The 15,521-nt window shown below is 44.1% G+C and overlaps 1 protein-coding gene and 1 pseudogene across 2 annotated transcripts in view; one reads left to right on the forward strand and one right to left on the reverse strand.

Annotated features, from left to right (window-relative positions):
- The window catches only part of AHCYL2 (adenosylhomocysteinase like 2), a 101,182-nt gene that overhangs the window by 46,388 nt on the left and 39,273 nt on the right, over positions 1–15,521 (forward strand). The gene's annotated exons all lie outside the window — the stretch shown is intronic.
- LOC309351131 (solute carrier family 2, facilitated glucose transporter member 11 pseudogene) lies at positions 6,637–8,479 on the reverse strand (annotated as a pseudogene). The gene has a single exon. The product of its transcript is annotated as a solute carrier family 2, facilitated glucose transporter member 11 pseudogene (transcript).

Here is a 15,521-nt window from a genome sequence, read left to right on the forward strand (position 1 = left end):
TGTGCCTTGGTCTCCCTCTCAGGTGTTAACCCATAAGCATCCAGAGGCACACTTCTGGTTTGAGAAAGTAGGACAGCTGATAAGCATCTCGCCTGTAAGCAAGGCATGCCTTTTTTGTTGCTGCCCGTCATCTGGCTTTTCTTTTCTGACTAACAAAGAGATCTTAGACAGTTGGCAGGTTTCCCCCCAGCCCGCTCCTTAATGCACAGCGCGGTTCTGAGAGCCAGAAGTTCTGGGCGCCAGTCTCCTACTGAAGCCCACTAGCCCTTGCCCTCCAGCACTGCAAAGAATACCTCGGTGGGGACAGAACGAGGGCACCCAAGAAAGAGGAGATATTATCGAAGAGGAAACGGTTCTGTCTGTGCAGTCTGTATAGCTAAGGTTTCTGAGAGCTTCTACCCTTGTACGACTTCATTTTCCAGGACATTTATTGTCTGGAATGAAAAGTTGCTGATTAGCATTACCTGGCCTTGGCTGTGCTCAAATCGCTTGAGGTTTTCTTCTTGATTGTGAACTTACTTTGGCGGTGAGAGAGTTCCAGGAAGTGTGGGGGGGGGGGTTCTCCTTTGAAACGGTACACATTGCAGAATCACTAAAAGCACCATTGAGGTCTGTTAATGAACAAATAAATGGCTGGACTTTGGAACAAGGTGCATAATAGATGGCAATGGAGGACTCTGGGGGACCATCCTGTCGCTGCTGAGAGGTGTGTGTGTGCTTCACTCTGCAAGACCTAGTTATGTAATTAATATCTGATACTAACTGTGCTACAACATGCGGGTTTGCTTTTTTTAAAGAAAAGTTGGCCTTGTTAGATGCCTTTTGTTCAGCCTGTATCCTTCTGAAGTGGCAGGCTGCCTGTGAACATTCGTGCCAGAGTAAACTGGTTCAGGCGCAGTCTTTTCTTGCTCAAGGCTTGCAGCATCCAGCAAAGATCTGCATGTGTGACTAAGTTGTCACACATGGTGCTCTTGTATTTCCTTAAGCAGAATTGCTTTCACTAGCATTCCCCCCCCCCCCCCGGAATGCCCTCCCATCACATGTCAAGGAGATAAAGAACCACACAACTTTTCGAAGATATCTGAAGGCAGCCCTGTTTCAGGAAGTTTTTAATGTTTGACGTTTTACTATGTTTTTATATGTGCTGTGAGCCACCCAGAGTGGCTGGGGAAACCCAGCCAGATGGGCGGGGTATAAATAATAAAATTATAATAATTATTAGAGGTGTTGCTACTAATTGGCCATTAGTGTGAGGTGCTATAGCACGTTTGAGGTCTATTGGAAAGGTGTGTATATTTTGATCTTTAAACAGACTCCTGTGCAGAATCTCTAAGGAACCTCTCCTCCAGAAGGCCATTGATATGAGGAGAATCATAGATCAGGAGGTTTCTCCAGGCAAAAAGAGGAACTTTGCTTAACATTGATTTTATAATTTGTTACAGTTGTAAGCCACTTTCATTATTTCATGGTTACAGGCAACCAATTACTTTATCTAGTTGGCATTATGCAGTAGACCTTTTATATCATATCATATCATATATATTACATAATCATGATAAAAATCATAGTAGATAAAATCAATTAAAATTACTCTTGTATAGCGTTGAATAAAAGTATATGTCTTTGGTTCCAAAATGCTTTAAAATACTTGACTAATATTTGACTATGTTTGATCAGTTAGTTGACCAGCCCTTTTTTGAAAGGTCAAATGCCCAGCCCTGAATGAGGATCAAATTAGAAAGAATCAAAACCTGAAGTTTTTAAAAAAAGAAATTGTGGCATTGGGAGGCTGTGATGTGAGGCAGATTTCCACCAAGAGCTTTGTTGCCTGTAGAAAATGTTCTGTTTCATAAGTACAAACGAATGGATGACAAATTGATTTTAATAATGTAAGGAAAGCACATACTATCCCCTTCAAATTTTTACATGTATTCTAATACAAAATTCTACATAATTTAATATTTAAACCACATTAAATGTGCTTTATTTTTTCTCCTCAAATATTTCAGGTCAAATTCTAATGATGTCCGGCGGGGGGGGGGGGGGCATTAGCATGATGGACTTTTTTTTTGCTTTGATTACTAATCACAAATAAAATTAAGATACTAAGGTCACCCTCTAGGGCCTCATATAGCCAAAAACTATGCACAAGAGTAGGAAATATCAGCTGGTTTGGAGAAACCTCAAGTAATAGAACAGGCATCCCCAACCTTCGGCCCTCCAGATGTTTTGGACTACGGTTCCCATCATCCCTGACCACTGGTCCTGTTAGCTAGGGATCATGGGAGTTGTAGGCCAAAACATCTGGAGGGCCGCAGGTTGGGGATGCCTGTAATAGAAAATCTTCAAAAAGTATTCAGGAAGAAACACTGGTGAGGGAAGGCCATGCCATCTGAATGGGGAACACACTGATATTTTCATGCAGGCCCCACTTCTTAAATGATGAATTACAGCTATGGTACAAACCCTCAGTGGGTGCTTTGATATTAGTGTATTGGAGTGCTTGAGTCATGGCCAGTGTGGACTTTGCCTTGGACACAGATCCTCAATCTCTTGGTTGTTCGACAAGCTGTAATCTTGCAAAAATGAACCATATTCAAGGCTTCTAGTTACAAGCAAGCCTGAATAACCGGATTACAATTGGGGGTCGGCCCCTGCAACTTTCCATTTGCTGTTTGCTTGACTAATTCCAAAAGCTGCTTGCTTTCTCTCTCTCTCTCTCTCTCTCTCTCTCTCTCTCTCTCTCTTTTGGTATACCAACCTCCCTTCATAATACAACTTGAACCTCAGTGGAGTCGCTTTGTTATTTAAGAGGCCTAAAATAACCTCCAAATCCTGTACAACGTAGAATTCTGACATGGAAATTGAACGTTCTTCAATTGTATGGCTTGAGACAGCTGCTTAAACTATTGGGGACCAGCTTCTCTGCCTCACCAAGGATGTTGAAGAGAATGGCCAAAAGGAGGATAGCTTTCCATTTTGTGTGAGCCATTCTTTTCTCCTCTTTGTGAGACGCCTTGTTGTTTCTTTGAGGGATCTGGAAATTGATTTTTTTTTTTATAAATATTTATTAAAATTTTTAAATATCAATGCAGAAATAATAAACAGTCTTACTTCTGTCACAAACATAATTTCATCAATTCTTTGGACTCCCTCACGTCTCCCGCTCCCATTTACATCGTTAAAAGTTTTTACAGACAAATTATCAACTTGTTTACAATCTCATGTCCACTCATTCAAATATAATCTAGCACTTCTTCCAAAAAATTTTATATTTTCTTTAATCTCACTTATCATCAAATTTAAATCTAATTTAGTGGTGGCCAGTTTTTTATAATCTAGCATCCTTCTTAACATTCAACCAAATTACAATGTTTTTGTAAATACATCTTGAATTTCTTCCAGTCTTCCTCCATCTTCTCTTCTCCCAGATCGCGGATTCTGCCAGTCATCTCGGCCAGTTGCATATAGTCCATCAGCTGCATCTGCCACTCTTCCAGTGTGGGTAGATCTTGAGTTTTCCAATTTTTTGCGATGAGTATCCTTGCTGCCGTTGTTGCATACATAAAGAATGTTCGGTCCTTCTTTAACACCTTCTGGCCGACAATACCCAGAAGGAAGGCCTCTGGTTTCTTAGTGAAGGTATATTTAAATACCTTTTTCAGCTCATTATATATCATTTCCCAGAAGACCTTCACCCTAGGGCATGTCCACCAGAGGTGAAAGAATGTTCCTTCACTTTCTTTACATTTCCAACATTTATTATCAGACGAATGGTATATTTTGGCGAGTTTAACTGGGGTCATGTACCATCTATATATCATTTTCATTACATTTTCCTTCAGAGCATTACATGCGGTGAAGTTCAGCCCAGTGGTCCACAACCTTTCCCAGTCCTCGAACATAATGTTATGCCCAATGTCCCGTGCCCACTTTATCATAGCTGATTTAACCATTTCGTCTTGTGTATTCCATTCTAACAGCAAGTTATACATTCTAGATAGTACCTTAGTCTTTGGTTCTAACAATTCTGTTTCTAGCTTCGATTTCTCCACCTGGAACCCTAACTTTTTGTCATTTTTAAAAACTTCTTTAATCTGAGCATAATGTAACCAGTCTCGCACCTTATCCTTCATTTTCTCCAAACTCTGCAATTTCCAATTGTCTCCATCTTTTTCTAATATTTCCCAATATTTTGGCCATTTGGCCTCCATATTGGGTCTTTTTCGGGCCTTAGCTTCCAGAGGTGAAAGCCACCTTGGAGTTTTATTTTCCAATAAGTCTTTATATTTTGTCCAGACATTAAACACTGCTTTCCTGACAATATGGTTCTTAAAGGCCTTATTGATCTTAACTTTGTCATACCATAAGTATGCATGCCAACCAAAAGCATTGTTAAAACCTTCCAGGTCCAGTACGTCAGTGTCTTTGAGAAGTAGCCAGTCTTTTAGCCAGCAGAAAGCTGCGGCTTCATAGTACAACTTTAAGTCTGGCAGGGCAAAGCCCCCTCTTTCTTTCGCATCTGTTAATATCTTAAACTTAATTCTGGGCTTTTTGCCCTGCCAGACAAATTTAGATATATCTTTCTGCCACTTCCGGAAGCACTCCGTTTTGTCCACAATCTGTAGTGTTTGAAACAAAAATAACATTTTTGGCAATACATTCATCTTAATAGCAGCAATTCGGCCTAACAAAGAAAGCTTCAATTTTGTCCAACTATCCAAGTCTCTCTTAATTTCAGACCAACATTTTTCATAGTTATCCTTGAATAGACTCAGATTTTTTGCTGTTATGTTTACCCCTAGGTATGGAAATTTATTTTATTTAACAAAATTTATATATGGCTTGATCCTCTTGGCGTTTTACAAGAAATATTAAAATGATCTGGCAGGGAACTGCCATCGGCTCAGGAGTGAGAGGGGAAAAGCCGGATGGATTACAGAGAGCCCCCAAAGATTGTGGGAAGCAGCTCCTCCTCAGCGGAGGAGTGTAACCACGCCTCCAGTGGAGAGGAGCTTCAGGGCTCGGAGGAGGCGAGACGGTGCCAGGACACCTTGCCTGGGCAAAGCGGGGAGGAGAGAGGTCCTCCATTACCCACGCCCTCCTTGCGCAGTAAGCTTTCGCGCCGGGAGGGGAGGCGCAAACTGGGCATCAAGAAACTGCTTTGCTGGGGAAGGTTTAAGGACCGTCCACTCACGGATTCTGCCAGTGAATGAGCGAGCCACGGGAGAGTGGCGCTCTGCACAGATAAAGTTTATTTTGGCATCAAAAGCAAGGCTTCACAGCCGAGCAGGGAGGCATTTGCCTGCTTGCTCTCGAGCAACCCCTTGGAACCCTAACATGATCCATAAAAAACAGTTGCAAACAATTAAAAAACATTTAAAGATAATTAAAATTAACACTTAAAAAGACTGAAACATGTCAGCATCTTTACATGTCTGGATAAGCTTGTGTAAACGAAAAGGTTTGAAGCAGGTGCCGAAAAGTATGCAGCAAAGGTGGCTGCCTGATGTCAATAGGCAGAGAGTTCCAAAGTTACACTAAAAGATCAATTTCCTACCTATACGGAATGAGCATTATGTGGCAGCTGTAACAGGGCTAGTTCCACAGATTGAAGTGGTCAAACGGGCATGATCTTGCAGGTAAACTGGCCCCAAGTTAACAGTTGCTCCCAGCTGAAATAATCCTTATATTCTTCCTGCAGTTTCATTTGTCAGTTTTACTATCTCCCAACCGGCTCCATATTTTCCTAATCAACTCTGTTGTCTTCCTGGTGTTTAGCATATAGCATCCATGGTATTTATTTATTAACCAATTCCTAGACTGTTTCATAGCATAACGTGTTTAAGAGAAAATCCTGAGATATATACGTTATCTATATTTGATTTGATATACCTCACATAAGTAAGTATGTTAATGAGTTCATTATTACTTGAAGCTGAAAAGATTCATTGCTCACTTCAGTCACAATATTCCAAATGCTTTCTGTTTTGAGACATTTCTTTCACATATGGTGCCAGTGCCCCCCATTTTCTTTGCAGAACCAGCAATGGCCATCTTTCATTTTATTCGCAGATTAAATCTAGGGTTTTCTCCCTGTATCAGCCTTTAAAAGGGAATAAGTATGAGGTTTAATAGTGTGTGTGTGTGTGTGTGTGTGTGTGTGTGTATTCAAGACTGAAATAGCCCTACATGCTTTTGAATTTACATTCTGAAGAGGGCTATACCACATTATTCTTCAATGAAACCCTGATTTCAGCAGAGTCTTTTGAAATACAGTGGTGCCCCGCAAGACGAACGCCTCGCAAGACGAAAAACCCGCTAGACGAAAGGGTTTTCCGTTTTGGAGGCGCTTCGCAAAACGAATTTCCCTATGGGCTTGCTTCGCAAGACAAAATGTCTTGCGAGTTCCTGCGGGTTCCCCCCCTTTTTTTCCCTTTTCCTAAGCCGCTAAGCCACTTATCAGCTGATCCGATGATAAGCCGCTTATCAGCTGATCCGCTAAAAGCCGCTAAACCGCTAATAGCGCTAATCCGCTAAGCTGTCAGTGGGCTTGCTTTGCAAGACGAAAAAACCGCTATACGAAGAGCCTCACGGAACGGATTAATTTCGTCTTGCGAGGCACCACTGTAATGGACCTGTTGAATTCTGCTATCCACCCCAGTTGCTACATTCCATTCTGTTAGAGCAGCAAGCCCCATCCTTCTGACCTTCTAGAGTTTTGTACAGTTTTCAAGATCTTCAGGCGTATTCTTTCCCATTTTTAAATGATTGAATTCCATCTGGATGTCCGTGAGCGACCTGCCTTCTGTCTCTGGAAGGAACCGGAAGAGGAGAACCCATGAGATTGTCATGATGCCCATGAAAACAAGAAAGCAGAAGTTGCCCAGATGACTCACTAAATAAGGGAACAGCATCCCGATCAAGTACAATTCCACCCAGTGCAGTGTTACGCCAATGACCAATGCAGCTGGTCTCGATGACTGTGTGAAGAGTTCTGCTATGACGGGGAACGTGGTTCCTGAAGGCCCCACGCCATAGAGAACGATGTAGAGGAAGATGAGAGCAACATTGCAATATGGTATCCAGAAGGTTCTGTCTTGCAGGGAGAGAGCAGTTGTGAGGAGTGCCAAGGTCACTATCATGAGACCGTATCCCCACAGCATCAGTGTCCGTCTGCCTGCACGCTCAATGATGAAGCCGCACACAATGGTTGAGCAGAGCTCACAGGCCCCGATCCCTAGAGTGACGTAGGGGCTGAGTTCTTCACTAAACCCGGCTGTACGGAACACATCAAAAGAGTAGAAGTAGATGGCACTGACTCCACTGACTGGTAGTGTACCTGCCACTATGATCAGCAGGTATATCTGGCATCGCATGGAGCGATCTCTGAAGAGCTCCAGCACGCTCATAATTTTTGCTTCTTTTGTGGCTGCCTGCTCCTTCAACAGATCATTCACCTCTGCTCTGTGGTCCCCTTCACCCCAGAGCTGTTTCAGAGATTTCAAGCAGCCTTCCATATCTCCCTTCTGGATTAAAAGATATGACGGAGATTCAGGGAAGAACGGGACTGTGATGAGCAACAGCAGCGCTAGGACTCCGCTGCTGGCCAACAGTAGAGGCCACAGGGACTCCGTTCCTAAAAGTTCGTGGAGTCCCATCAGTTGGCCAAGAAATTTCCCCAGGTTTGCTAGAACTGCAATAGTGACATTGGTCAAGCCGCGGAGGTGCTTAGGAGAAATTTCTGCTAGGTACTGACCTTGGATACAGACGCCCAAACCTGCATTAAAACCATACAGGAGTCGTCCAAGGAGAATCATTTCGAAGGACTTTGCTATTCTGCTGGTTCCCATGATCACTGCAGCTACTAACATGAAGAGGCTGTTAAATATCATGCAGTTCTTTTTTCCACATTTTGCAGACAGATACCCTGAGAGGCAGGCTCCCGTCAGTCCTCCAATGCTGAAGATAGACACAGTGAATGACCATAGGGGCATGAGGGTCTGGTCATCAATGGGAGCGTTGTATCTCTCCAGCCAGGTATCGTTGATGAACTTCTTGACGAACGGTGAAGTAAAATTGATCATAGAGACTTGGAATCCGAAATGGAAGGTTCCGCCCAAGCCCAGAACAATGGCCATCAGAAACATTTTTCGATACAAAACCAGGTTTGAGCAAAGGCTGGCCATCTTTCTGTCTTACGGATGTTAATAGTATTCTGTGGGAACTTTCCCTTCGTGATAGCTGGCCAGTTTCCTTTCACTGAGCCTTGTTGCTCAGGGACAGAGAATAATTTGCTGCGGGCAGCCAAAATTAAACATGACTTTGTACTGTTTGCTGTACATGAACTTTTGCTGACTTTAGTGGGTAAAGTTCACCCTAGCAAAATATGCCACCCAAAATCTCCTGCTTAGCTCAGCCCATCCCTTTATATTCTGATATAGGTCCCTTATACATCTCACTCCAGGCCATGAGAGCACTAGATGCTTTTTCTGCACTCCCATAGTATTGGGGGGGGGGGAGAGAATGGCCACTTTAAATAACATAATTATGTCTGTATTTCCTATGTCCCCCCCCCCGACCTTACTGTTTATATTTTCCTATCTTGCCCTTGCAAATATATATTACTTGTAACCTAGGATGGCATCCATCAGTTGAGGTAAAAGTGCAGTCCACAAATGCCATTACTAAAATGATTTTTTTGTTCGTATTTAAAATGTTACAAAACTGTTTCGTGTTTGCAGTTTGTTTGAATCTAATTTAGCACACCAATTTGGCATCCCCTAGAGTTAAGACGCGGGTGGCGCTGTGGTCTAAACCACTGAGCCTAGGGCTTGCTGATCGGAAGGTCGGCGGTTTGAATCCCCGCGACAGGGTGAGCTCCCGTTGCTCAGTCCCAGCTCCTGCCAACCTAGCAGTCTGAAAGCACGTCAAAGTGCAAGTAGATAAATAGGTACCGCTCTGGCAGGAAGGTAAACGGTGTTTCCGTGCGCTGCTCTGGTTTTGCCAGAAGTGGCTTAGTCATGCTGGCCGCATGACCTGGGAAAACTGTCTGCAGACAAACGTCAGCTTCCTCGGCCTGTGAGATGAACGAGATGACCGCTGCAACCCCATAGTCGTTTGCGACTGGACTTAACTGTCAGGGGTCCTTTACGTTTTAGAGTTAATTGACTTTAGAGTGATTGACTTGAGGTGAAGGCAACTGGGAAACCGAACATGGTTCCTGCAAGGTTTGCTACCTCAGGAGACAGGTGGCTCTTTGCCTTACCAGAATGCACCTGAGATAATACCATGAAGTGTATCCAGTATACACATGGATTCATTGTTGGTTTTCTGAACAGTTGAAATAGTTAGCTTTCTTCTTCTGTGTCTTCATTGGGGCCCCATGTGTCAGAATAAGTTGTGGGGGGGTTTTGGTGCCTCCTGCAGACCACCAATCACCTATCTCTGTTAAGTGGTACTTTGTGTGCAAAATTCTTAGTTCATGGTCTTGCTGTATTTAACGTTGGACCTATCTAGTCCAGTGGGTAACAGATCTATTTTTAGAGATGGAGAATGGAGGCTGAGGGAGAGAACTGACTGAAAGATGATTTGAACCTGACTCCTCCATATCTCACTCTTTTCCTAAGCAGCTGTGTGCCAGAGATTCTTCCCTGTGCATGATAGCTGGGAGTAGAAGATCAGGCTTCCCACATGCAGGATTATTATTTTTTTTTTAAATGGTTGGGTCTTATTTGTAGATCACAACTTGAGGGACTTTCTCTGGCGAATTTCTCAAGCGTCCTTGGCTGCAAAATTGGCAGAGTCACTAGTTAGCAGCCTCAAGAAGAAAAGTCTGCACCACTTTTTCTTTTTTTGGGGGGGGGGAATAAGAGTTTTGTGGGTTTTTTGCGCTCTTTGCTTTGCACAGGTTATGAGATTGAGTGTGTTCATGGTGGTATGGCTGTAGGTTGTGGCGCATGCAGAGTTCTGCACCTGCGCCAGAAGTATTCTGGGTACACCATTGTGCAGACTTCCCCAACCTGGTGTCATTCATATCTTTCGTTGTGCAGCTGGGGCTGTAGTGAGGAAGGACAGTAGCATAGTGATAGAGCACCTGTTTTGCAAGCAGAACATCCCAGGTTCAGGCCTCAGCATCTCACAACATGACTGGGAGAGACTCCAGGGGAGTTGCTGCCAGCCAGTGTGGACCACACTGAGCTAGATGGACCAGGGGATGGACTAATTATAAGGTAGCTTTCTACGTTCCTATGACACCACCGGGTTCAGTCCCTGGACTGAAGTCCACATCCAGGCACTATCACAGGTGATGCGGTCTTTTCTTGGAAAGTATTTTTTTTTTTTTTGGTAATAGTTGTTTTTTTAATTATTATTAAAGATTTTCTTGTTTTACAGAAGTATGTGTAATGTCTCTCGTATTTTTTCCATGTAACATTTTTACAGATTAGTTTCATTTGTTGAGACATTAGTGGGGGGGGAGGGGGGAAGATGGATGGGGGTGGGGTCGGGTGGCGATGTTTCTATTTTGCTTAATGTATGTAGGGTTTGGTGTCAGCGTTGCTCGTGCCGGTTCTCTGCTGTTCATTTGTGTTCCTTTGGTGGTGAGAGAGGTTGGGGTTGGCCTATGGTGTGGTTGTTTGTTTGTGATTGGCTGTGGTGATCTTTGTTTTCGTGTGTGAGTGGGGTGGGTGAGTGTTTTGGATCAGGTTAGCCATACTGATTTGTATGCTGTTGGTGGATTCTTGTCATTGTCTTGTTGGGCTGTGTACGTGATAAAGGGGAGCCATACCGGGGTGAAGACGTCTTCTTCTATTTGTCCCCGTGTCAGTTTCAGTTTATTGGTTAATTTTTCTAGTAGGGCTGTTTCCCATACTATTTGGTACCATTGGTCCATGCTTACTCCTGACAGGTCTCTCCAGTGTCTGGTTATGGTGTTTTTGGCTGCTGAAAGTAGGTGGGTTATGAGTTCTTTGTGGTGTAAATGGGCATTGCTGTCTTGGAAGATGTTTAGTAGGGCCAATTCTGGGGTGGTGTCTAATACTTGCTTAGTTATTTTACATATTTCTCGTATGGCTGTTGTCCAGAATAGTTGGATTTGGGGGCACTTTTGGTCTTCCTCTTTCCCTTTTCTTTTCAAGGAGGTGTCAGAACTGGGAAGAAAAACAGCCGTGTGCTTATTTTAGTCTCCTGTGGCTTCCTTGCATTACGCTTGTGCGTCTCTGAAGGACACAATTTTCTTGCAACTGCAATAAGGGCAAGCGACCTTTTCGACCGTTGCAAAAAAGCCCAACAACCCTCAACCAACACTTTGGCCAATAAATGCCTTCATTGTTTTAGCTGCTCATTAGTTAACTTGGTTCTAATGTGTCTCTGTTTAAACTTAATCTGAGGCTGAGGAAAGGGAGGTTGTGGAAACAGGGGTGGGTGGAGAGAGCCTCAAATTTAAAGGCACCTAATTAGCAAGTTAATTATAGCAGGCAAGGAAATATTCTGGTTACATAAATGAGCCATTGTTGTGCGCGCACAAGCCAGGCCATGTTAGAAACCGCAGCTTAATGGTTCTGAGGTGAGGGGAACACGATAAAACAACAATTAAAGGAGAAGGGAAAATGGGGTGAGGGAGAGAGAGAGAGAAGACCAGCAAAGCTTTGTTCCGCCAGGCACAAGCAGCAGAAATTCATTAAAGCTGTGGGCTCTTTCCCTGCCAAATGGAGCCCTGGAAGAGAGAGTTGAGGCCACCAGGCAAGAGGAAGGAGCCCTCTTTACCTCTCACAACCTCCCTCCCGCCTCTACCCTATCTTCCCTCCCCGAGCAAGAGAGTTGAAACCAGAGCAGACAGGGTCACTGGTGCAGGGAAAGGAGGTATAAAGGGGATGGCCAGCCGCCTCTCCTGGGAGGACTGCGCAGGGCTGGCGAGAGAGCTCCAGGTAGCAACGCCATGCCGAAGCACAAGAAGTACAATGTCAACGGTGACTCGGGGATGAAAGCCCAGGTGAGGGGAAGCCTTTCCGTTTCTTCCTGGAGCGGAGGCTGCAGCTCTGCCTGCCTTCCCCATTACTTTGGGAGGCAGCTAGAGCTCCAGCCCTAGTCTTCAGCTCTCTTTTCCTCAAGGGCAGAAGCATAAAGCTGAGAATAGCGGTGGTGGTTAGAACTACCCTCCTGCATCCCCACAGTATGCCGCGAGGGGAAAGGTGGACCAGACCCCTTGGTTGGAACAGTATCCTCTCAGAACAAGGTGCATTCCTAAGCACCGCGCATTGGCGGAGAGCTGATAGCATAGTGTAGGGCCTGCTGGTTGCGGAGGAGGAAGAGGAGGGTCCACCCTGGAATATGGAAATCATTGTCACCCCCTGGTAAATTTAGCATCTAGCTTCAAACGTTCATGGCTGTCCGATTTGCAGAGTTGTGTAAGCGGAGCTTACCTGATCGCAGCGAGTCAGGCTCACGAGTTGCACTTTGTGCGCCCTTTTAAGAATTTGCCCTGCAGAAAATTAACTCGCCTGCGAAATAGGTTTGCGTCTTTCAAGGGATGAAACTGGTCCCCTTTGGCCAACAGGTGTCTCTACTCCAACTGGTGTTGGATGGCTGGAGGAGACCTGGTCATTGAAACTGAGGCCACTCATTTATATTACCATGAGGGAGTGCTGTTTCTTCTTGAGGTCAGGTTCTCTTTCGGGGGGGGGGGTGTCGAGGGGCCTAATGTTTCCATGAGCTGAATGACGCTGCTAAAGTGCAACTGAAGCTTGCATCGTAATTAAAAATTGCTGCATTTTAAAAAATCTGCACAAATAAAGTCAACCAGATTAAAAAGGAAAGCTTCGTATTTTAAAGGTCTAGTTCTGTCTTATGCCAATTAGAACAGAACTTGTTCTATCCAACTTAGAATTGTATACACCAGGCATGGCCAAACTTGGCCCTCCAGCTGTTTTAGGACTACAATTCCTATCATCCCTGACCACTGGTCCTGTTAGCTATGGATGATGGGAGTTGTAGTTCCAAAACAGCTGGAGGACCAAGTTTGGCCATGCCGGTCTACACTGACTGACTGCAGAGGTCAACAGCTAGAGGCAGTTGAACAGGATTCTGTTCTGGATTGGACCCCTTTGGCCGGATCTAGCAGGCTTTGCTTGTTCCCACGGGATTAGTGGTTCTCGAAGGGTGTGGCAGGAGACGATGGCAAAGGTGGAGGAAAGATTCAAGGGCAATCAAAGAAACATTTAAACATTTCAATGTAGTTTAGTATAGTATCAAAATAATTTTTTTTTATTTGCAGAGCATGAGAGCAAGAGACACACCAAGTGATACTGAGTTTGTATACACACATAAGGTACATATGTAAGAGGTGTGTTTGTAGTAATATCTTGGCAATGATTTGTGTTCTTATGTAGTTGCATTTTTTATACTTTCTGGGTTGCTGACGATCATATTGTGAAGTAGTTGTTTTCTATGTTATAAATCAGGCATAGGCAAACTCGGCCCTCCAGATGTTTTGGGACTACAACTCCCATCACCCCTAGCTAACAGGACCAGTGGTCAGGGAATGATGGGACCTTTAAATTATGATGCATCTTGTTTTGCCCACATATTCTGCTTCTCTTTTTAAAAGGAGGGAAATAATACAGGCAACCTAAAATGATGAAGTAAATTATATGGCAGCCTTAAAATAAAAATGCAATCAGATTAAAACTCCAGTAGCAGGAGTATCATCAAATGATGATTATCTCAAAGGCTGTTGTGGTTGCCTGACTAGTTTCCCCCCCTCACATCCACCCTCTCCTCAGCTGGCCTTGCTAAAAACTCCTTTTTGAGTGGGTCAATGCAGAGTGGAGGGGTTTGTGTGACTGTGTGCACTGGGAAGTGGTTTTATTTGGTGCTGCTTACAGCCACCTGCCAGATTGCTCACTTATAGTGGTAAATGACTGGGCTGTAGCCACTGCTAGTCCTACTTAGAGTAGATCTATTGAAATTAATGGACCTAAGTTAGTCCTGGGCATTAATCTTGATGGCAAAGCCATTTGGAGTCTCAGCCATAAGATGTTCTTCAGATGACGGTTGAATCTTTAGGGCCACGTATTTTCCCTTCCCCACAGAGATTCTGCATTCAGAATACTGAATGCCACTGGAGGTGCAGACTTAGCTACAACTGTTCCCGCATCTGGACAGCTTGACCGTAGTTTCCACACATTGGTAACTTTGAGGCTGGATTACTGCAATGCGCTCTATGTGACGCTACCCTTGAGGGCAGTTCAGAGGCTACGGCCAGTGCAGTAGATCTGGGCTGCTTTTGGGAGCAAGCGAGTTCCAACATGCAACATGTTTGTGGGATTTCCACTGGCTGCCAATCAGCTGTTGGTCCAAGTCCAAAGTTTTGATACTAATGCATAAGGTCTTACACAGCTTGGGATCAGGCTGCTAGAGAGACTGCCTCATCCCTTATATACCCAGTACGTCACTACATTCTGCAGAAGAGCGTCCAGAGATCTCGGAAGCAGCATCCCTGTTGAGATATGGCATGGCAGGTGCCCAAGTCTCTGCTTCTTCTTCTAATTGCCAGTCAAAGGGCATGGGGAAGGTGGCATCTGGGGGGACAGAATTTTGTTTGACCTCCGGATGTAAGGGAGGCACCAGTGCAAAGGTGGTGTTAAAATGGGCAACCAGCTGTGTTGAAAAGCCAGAAAGGGCACAGGAATGTGTTGGACCCTTTTGTGCACATGCTGCCACAGAATCGTGTTCAGTGGCTTTCAACAACTGTTGGAAGACTTGCTTTTTGTTGATGGTGGATTAATGCTGTGATTTCTCATGAATGGGGCTTTTGCACAAGGAGCACATACTGTAAATGTCCTTAGCGAAAGAGGGATTTAAGGGAAATTAGATGCTATATAGTGTGAATAAAATTCTACTTTTCACCCACCTAAAATGTCTTGTTTTGTAAATAAAAATACTTCTTTATATTGAACTGCCATTCATTATTAGTGGCCCTAATCAAAGGAATTAGTGGCTCTAAAGGAAAGGTAATGTTGGCATTTATTTATTTTTCAGCAGTAGTTAGGATTGTTAAGGATTATTAGAGGCCTGACCCCTTGTGGTCAAGGGAATAAGTCTGATTTTAAACTGTTCCTTCTAGAACTATTGCTGGGTTGATTCCATTGACTCAGGCTTCCTCAGCCTTGGCACTCCAGATGTTTTGAGACTACAATTCCCATCATCCCTGACCACTGGTCCTGCTAGCTAGGGATCATGGGAGTTGTAGGCCAAAAACATCTGGTTGAGGAAGCCTGCATTGACTGATACGTGAATTTCAAGAGACATACTTTTATTTTCAGAAAAAGTAGACAATGTGAACTTTGCAAGGTTACTGCAAGAAAAGCCTTTAGCTGCCGGAATAGAACCATTATTGTGACTTCGACAGGAAGGAGGTTTTCCTTTGGTCAAAAGGGTGCAGGAGTGAGCAGAGTGGTATAAATGCTTGCTTTTGTGTGTGTTTTGCCACTCTTTTACTCATTTGATAGAAATCTGCTTGA

Source organism: Podarcis erhardii (assembly GCF_964252035.2).
Source record: "Podarcis erhardii genome assembly, chromosome: 10".
NCBI classification, from domain to species: Eukaryota; Metazoa; Chordata; class Lepidosauria; order Squamata; family Lacertidae; genus Podarcis; species Podarcis erhardii.